Source organism: Rutilus rutilus (genome assembly GCF_951802725.1).
Source record: "Rutilus rutilus genome assembly, chromosome: 4".
NCBI classification, from domain to species: Eukaryota; Metazoa; Chordata; class Actinopteri; order Cypriniformes; family Leuciscidae; genus Rutilus; species Rutilus rutilus.
In genome coordinates, this window is record NC_140212.1 from 44,327,696 (window position 1) to 44,334,943 (window position 7,248).

The window sequence follows — 7,248 nt, forward strand, 5'->3', positions numbered from 1 at the left end:
GTATTTGTATAAGCAACGTATTAAACTGCAAATTAACATTTATATTCCTTATAATAAAAACGAAAGACCTATGTTACAGACAAATGAAAGACAACATTTCGTTGATTAGTTTTGGATAGATTACACATTTTTACTGTAAAATATCTGCCACCTCAAATAAGCTTTTGTTTGCCAATTTTTGCTAATATGTTAAATATAGTATGTTTTGTCAATGTAGGCTATATTCGAAGTAATGAATCCTTAACTTTGAAATATGTATGATAAAATGTATACTTTAGTTTTTACAAAGAAAGATTACACTTCAATTGTTGTTGTAATTGTAACCTTTTTAATAAAAAAATATATATTTACAAGGTAGATGTAGGCAAGGCAAGGCAAGTTTATTTATATAGCACATTTCATACACAATGGCAATTCAAAGTGCTTTACATAGGAGAAATTAAAATAATTAAAAGAAATAAGAATAATTAAAACAGTTTAGAAAAATAAAATAAAATACAGTACAGTACAAACAGTCGGACGAACAGCGGCACAGTGCTCATTCAGTAAATGCATAGCTAAACAGATGTGTTTTGAGTCTGGATTTGAATGTGACTACTGTAGGAGCACATCTGATCTCTTCTGGAAGCTGGTTCCAGCTGCGGCTGGCATAATAGCTAAAAGCAGACTCGCCATGCTTAGAGTGAACCCTTGGTATTTCTAGCTGATATGATCCTAATGATCTGAGTGATCTGTTGGGTTTATATTCAGTGAGCATATCTGCAATGTATTGAGGTCCTAGGCCATTGAATGATTTATATACCAGTAATAATACTTTAAAATCAATCCTAAATCTAACTGGGAGCCAGTGTAAAGACCTGAGGACTGGTGTGATATGTTCATATTTTCTGGTTCTGCTCAGAATCCTAGCGGCAGCGTTCTGTATGAGCTGCAACTGTCTTATGGTCTTTTTGGGAAGGCCAGTGAGGAGTCCATTACAATAATCCACCCTGCTGGTGATGAAAGCATGAACAAGTTTCTCTAAGTCTTGTCTGGAAACAAAGCATCTTCTTGCATTCTTGCAATATTTTTCAGATGATAGTATGCTGATTTAGTTATTGCTTTGACATGACTACTGAAACTAAGGTCTGACTCTAGTGTCACACCAAGATTCCTGACTTGATTTTTAGTTGTTTGACCCCTAGAGTGAAGGTATGCGTTCACCTTGAGAACTTCATCTTTGTTTCCAAACGCAATAACTTCAGTTTTGTCTTTGTTTAATTGAAGAAAGTTTTGACACATCCAACTGTTGACTTCATCAATGCATCGGCACAGGGAGTCAATGGGGCTGTAATCGTTAGGCGATAGGGCTAAGTAGATCTGTGTGTCGTCGGCATAGCTGTGGTAAGCAATTTGGTTCTTTCTCATTATTTGGCTCATTGGGAGCATATACAGGTTGAACAGGAGTGGTGCAAGAATTGAGCCTTGAGGGACTCCGCATGTCATGGATGTCCACTCAGACTTATGGTCTCCTATACTCACATAATAACCTCTCCCATCTAAGTATGACCTGAACCATTTTAGGACTATCCCAGAAAGCCCCACCCAGTTTTCCAGCCTGTCAAGAAGTATGTTATGATCGACAGTGTCAAATGCAGCACTGAGGTCGAGTAGTACCAGCACTGATAATTTTCCTGAATCAGTATTTAAGCGAATATCGTTTATTATCTTTATGAGCGCTGTCTCTGTGCTGTGGTGCGGTCGGAAACCAGATTGAAAAATGTCAAAGTATCCATTCGAGCTTAAGAATTTGTTCAGCTGGTTGAAGACAACTTTTTCAATGATCTTGCCTATGAAAGGAAGATTCGAGATCGGTCTATAGTTGCTTAATATTGGTCTTATCCAGATTGCTCTTTTTCAGGAGGGGCTTGACAATTGCAGTTTTCAGGGAGTTCGGAAAACTCCCAGAGAGAAGTGAAGCATTTACCACTTCTAGAAGATCTGCTTCTAAACTGTTTAGCACACTTTTGAAAAAAGATGTGGGAAGTGTGTCAAGGGCGCATGTTGATGTTTTAAGGTGCTGTACGGTTTCTTCCAAAATTTTGCCATCAATTTCTTTGAAGTCAGACATAGTAAATACTTTCTCAGGTGGTCTGATCTGTCTGACCCCAGCGCAACTCAAGGATGTGCTGATCACCTTTCTGATATTATTGATTTTCTCAGAGAAGAAAGAAGCAAACTCACTGCACTTGCTGTCTGAGAGCATTTCACTGGGAATCTGGCTTGGGGGGTTTGTCAGTCTCTCTACAGTAGCAAAAAGAGTGCGTGTGTTGTTTAAATTGCTGTTTATAATATTTGAGAAAAAAGTCTGTCTAGCTTTGCCTAGTTCCATATTGAAAGTATGCAGGCTGTCTTTGTAGATGTTATAATGGACTACAAGTTTTGTCTTCCGCCACATGCGCTCTGCTTTTCTGCATTGTCTTTTCATATTTTGCCACTCTTCTTCCTGACTTTCACAGGAGCAATATCATCAATTACACTTTTAACTTTTGAGTTAAAAGAATCAAGGAGAAAATCAACAGAGTCAGCAGATATGCTTGGTGTTAAGGATATAGCCTTCATAAATAGTACACTAGTGTTCTCATTTAAGCATCTCTTCTTGACAGACACAGATCTAGCTTCAGTGGCAGGACAGATCAATATATCAAAGAAAATACAGAAATGATCAGACAGTGCTACATCCTTAATAACAATCGATGAAATGTTTAGACCCTTACTGATAAGTAAATCTAGAGTGTGTCCACGATTGTGTGTGGGTCCATGTACATGCTGAGTCAGATCAAAAGTTTTTAAAACAGTTTTGATTTCTTTTGCCATATTGTTTTCTGCATTATCTATGTGGATGTTAAAATCTCCAGCAATGGCAATACAGTCAAACTCTGAGGTAATTGTTGATAACAGTTCTGTAAAGTCCTCAGCAAAGCCTGGAGAGTATTTTGGAGGCCTGTAAATAATGATAAGTAAAATGCGTGGAGCACCTTTTAACACAGTACACAGATATTCGAAAGACGGGTAATTCCCAAATGATATTTGCTTACATTGATAGATATCTTTAAAAAGAGCAGCTAGACCCCCACCTCTCTTAACAGCTGTGCAGACACTCATAAAAGTAAAGTTAGGAGGGGATGTTTCATTGAGGATTGTTGCACTGCAGCTGTCTTCTAGTCAGGTTTCATTTAGAAACATAAAGTCCAGGTTGTTTGTGGTTATTAAGTCGTTGACTAGAAGTGATTTATTTTTAAGTGAGCGAATGTTCAAAAGTGCTAACTTAACAGTCTTACTTTTTGTCCCCACAGCAATCTTAGTTTGACGTGTAATAGGCACCAGATTAGTTGGGTTTGCTGTACGGCTATTGAAGGCCTTAGACTTTCTATCTTGTAATAGAACAAATGTAAACAAATTTTAAAAGGTAAATATAAGCCTTTTCTTTAAATAATTTTTATTGTGTTTTATTATTGACAAATTTGGGGAGAGGATACATATTCCAAAACTGAAAATACAGTATGAGAATTAACTGCACAATTACTAGACATGTTTTCCTTGGATATTATACAATTTGCAAGCACAATTTGTGAAAAAAAATATATATATTATTGACATGCTTCCAACTGTGAACCAATTTGGTAGAATATATTGCTCTTGCATTCTTTCTTGTGGCTATAGATGACACACCCGAATGAATGGCTCATTAAGTATGCAGGCCCCATTGTCATGTAAATGTGACGGAGCAATACCAGGTTTCAGACACAAGGGACTTCGACTACGCCACCCATGGGAATTTCACCCCGGGAAATATGATTGATACCTAAGATTTTAGGTCACACAGGTTCGACTCTCTTAAGGAAGGGAACGGAAACGTGGGTATCAAAGAAATACAAAACTTTATTAATACAAAATCCTATTTAAAAAGAGTGTGAGATTCACATTAAAATAATCTCCATTGCACCAGGATGTGTCTGATGACTCGTTAATGCATGGCTGACATCGACTTAAAGACAAACAAAAACAACAAATGACATACAACAATTCACATCACTATTAATTACACAACTGAAAAGAAAAGAAATACAACCTTACAGGGCCGGGATTCACCACACGGAGAAGGGATCACAAAGCTAGTAAATCAAAAGCACACTTGCACACACACACCACCGTGCACTCAGCTTACGCAACCACAACACTTCAAAAGTGTGGCACCGCCCGTAGGAGGAGCACCACCACCACCACCACAAGAGACCCATCACCCGTGGGAACCCGGCGACTGAAAGAAAGAAAAAAACAAACAACTTAAAAACAGTAACAATAAAGCACAAATTGATTATATCACTGATCACAAAAACAGGGCAAAAATAAAGTCATATCAAGTCACAAACAATATACAGATATTGGTACAATAGAAAAAGAGAAAACAAAAACAGGTTTTTCAAAACAACAAGTAATTCAGACCAGCTTAAAAGGAGCAACCGCAGGGTTACTTTCTCCTTATTTCACAAAATAGTGACGTCGACTCCAAAATACACTAAACTATAATTTAAAGAAACCAGACAGCGACAATCCTCCTGATTAATTGGACGATACAGCGCTCTCGCGGTATGGAAACGGAGAAGCAACCGGGACGGCAACTATAGCAGAAACAAATCGCTCACGAGCGGGAGAGAGAATCCTGAGACAAATCCACACAGAAAACAATTACCAAATGCATACGTTACTTGCTAAAATTCTCAGCATTTAACTATATGCATAACACTTACCGAAAAACAGTGGAGATGAGCTCTATTATCCCTTTACAGGCACAGATATACCATATTCATATAACTGCCGTTCAGCTGAGATACAGGGAACACTGCACACAACGCGAAAACATCAACTAATCCCCAAACCCCACAAAGCTAACCAATCTACTTTTCAATAAAACAGTCCGCACATACCTGAGAGGTTAGTAGTCTTTAGCATCCACTTAAAACAAGCCGAGGGAACCAGGGAGGAGAAAAGACAGGCTAGAATGGCCATGAATCATTACTGTCATGCACACAGCAAACAACAAAACTTGCTACATGCTAGTGAAACATACCTGTGTCTACTGTCAACAACGGAAAGAGAGGAGGAGCCGGACGTGACGCATCCCAGGCCATAACCAACCAGCTCTTAAATAGTGGATCCTCCCTGCTGATTGGTACTCACAACCGTCAATCACCACCACTCGTCCTATTCATTCGGTTACATAAATATGCATGATGGTGTTGAATTGTTGACGCCCCTTGCGCATATTGCCTTTACAAACAAAAAGTGTTTTACAAGATTTAAATCAATGTATTGTGTTATGTGAATGATTAGGGAGGATGATTTTCACATCATTTTGTTATTCAAGTTTTTATTCTTTTCATCCAGTACATGACAACACATGTATCAATACTGCTTGCAAGGCCAGAATATTACAGTGGTTGAACTTAACAGAAGTAGATGTATTAATGTAACAAGGCGGACCTCCGCCGTCTATAATTAGTGGGGAATTAAACTCGCTCAAGTTGTTCAATTGAATGAAAGTATAGGCAATAGTGAGGTACACGGTCTTTATTTCTTTACAATGACTCTTAAAACATTTACTGGGAGCAAATACTAAACATCATAATCATATACCCAATACAAACAAATGAAATGGCCATAATAAGGAGGGCGACCAGATTGAATCAGATATACAAGTCTTGGGCTGGAAGCAACGATCTCCACTTATTTAAGTGCAACCCGGGAAAATTGTAACACACGTGTTGAATGAAATATACAACCACAGCAATCCAAAAATAGTGTTATCACTGCATCACACCACCTCCTAAGATGGAAAATATAGCCGCTTCCAGTAGCCTACCTAGCCCCCTAAAATGGCCAAAGTTAAATAAAGGAAACAAAAAAAAGAAATAATAAATCACAATATACAATACAACAATCAACCAAAGAAAACGAAGTTTACAATACTTCTAAACAAAGTTAAATAAAGGAAACAAAAAAAAAGAAATAATAAATCACAATATACAATACAACAATCAACCAAAGAAAACGAAGTTTCAGTACTTCTGATCCAAAACAAATACAAACAAAAAAAACTCAATTAAAAACAAACTTTAAGTACTGGGAAAAGCAGTGGTCTAGTGCCATCGGCTGCCGGATAATCTGTCAACACATAATACATGTTTAACACACCTACATTTGTATAACATTGGAATATACAAATAACATCTAGACTATACCTTTCATTTATATATCTCTATACAAAATATAAAACCACATAAAACATTTCACTACCTGCACCATGTATCACAAATCACGAACACGACGCTGCTTAATATGAGACGTACAGCTCCACGTGCATGACCGTGGTTTCAGGTTTGTTACTATAACACATACAACACATGCTCAACACAATACTCTATTTTCTCTTGTACGTAGTAAAAATCAAACAACCTACCCCTCCCTCGTCACCAGCAACATGGACAGAAAGCTGATTAATATGAGGCGTACAACTCCACGTGAATGACCGGGATTTCAGGTTTGTTACTATAACACATATAACACATGCTTAAAACAATGCTCATTTTCCCTTATACGTAATAAAAATCAAACAACCTACCCCTTCCCTCGTCACCAGCAACATGGACAGGAAAGCTGATTAGTATGAGGCGTGCACTCCACGTGAATGACCTTGATTTCAGGTTTGTTACTATAACACATGCAACACGGATACTCAGGAACAAACAATACTCCGCTTTTATCATACATAATAAATCGCATGACCTACCCGGGGATTATTGGCAACATACACTAGCAGGCGATAACTTCGGCATGCAGATTCAAAAAAGCTCTTCCCGCGTACAGCAATGCCACGCCAAACAACCATGTGCGTCTCCCACAATAATGTGCCACGCCTCTTTTAACTTCCTTAAGCGGAAATTACGCTAAACGCATTCTGCCATGACGTCAATCAAACTAAAAGAAAAAAACACATATACATCCCCACTACCAACCCACTACATTAACAAATGGTCAGAGAAAATAAATAAATGAAAATTACATTGATAATAATAATAATGAAAAATAAAATAAAATAAAATAATTATTGTTTCACATGTACAGACAGCGTCACAAAGGACCAAAAATCTTCCCAAACTGGAATATCCACCGGGACCCCTGCTTTGTTCTTATTATGTAGTTTGCAAA

The 7,248-nt window shown here is 37.7% G+C and overlaps 1 long non-coding RNA gene across 2 annotated transcripts; it reads right to left on the bottom strand.

Moving 5' to 3' along the window:
* Positions 1–3,901: 3,901 nt before the first annotated feature.
* On the bottom strand, positions 3,902–5,255 carry LOC311289518. 2 transcript variants are annotated; one of them, XR_014627136.1, is made up of 3 exons: positions 4,968–5,255; positions 4,791–4,882; positions 3,902–4,702 (listed from the first exon to the last, which is right to left on the bottom strand). It is a non-coding gene; the product is annotated as an uncharacterized lncRNA (long non-coding RNA). The 2 variants fall into 2 exon arrangements; XR_014627137.1 differs by having other exon boundaries at positions 3,902–4,882.
* Between the last annotated feature and the right edge of the window lie 1,993 nt (positions 5,256–7,248).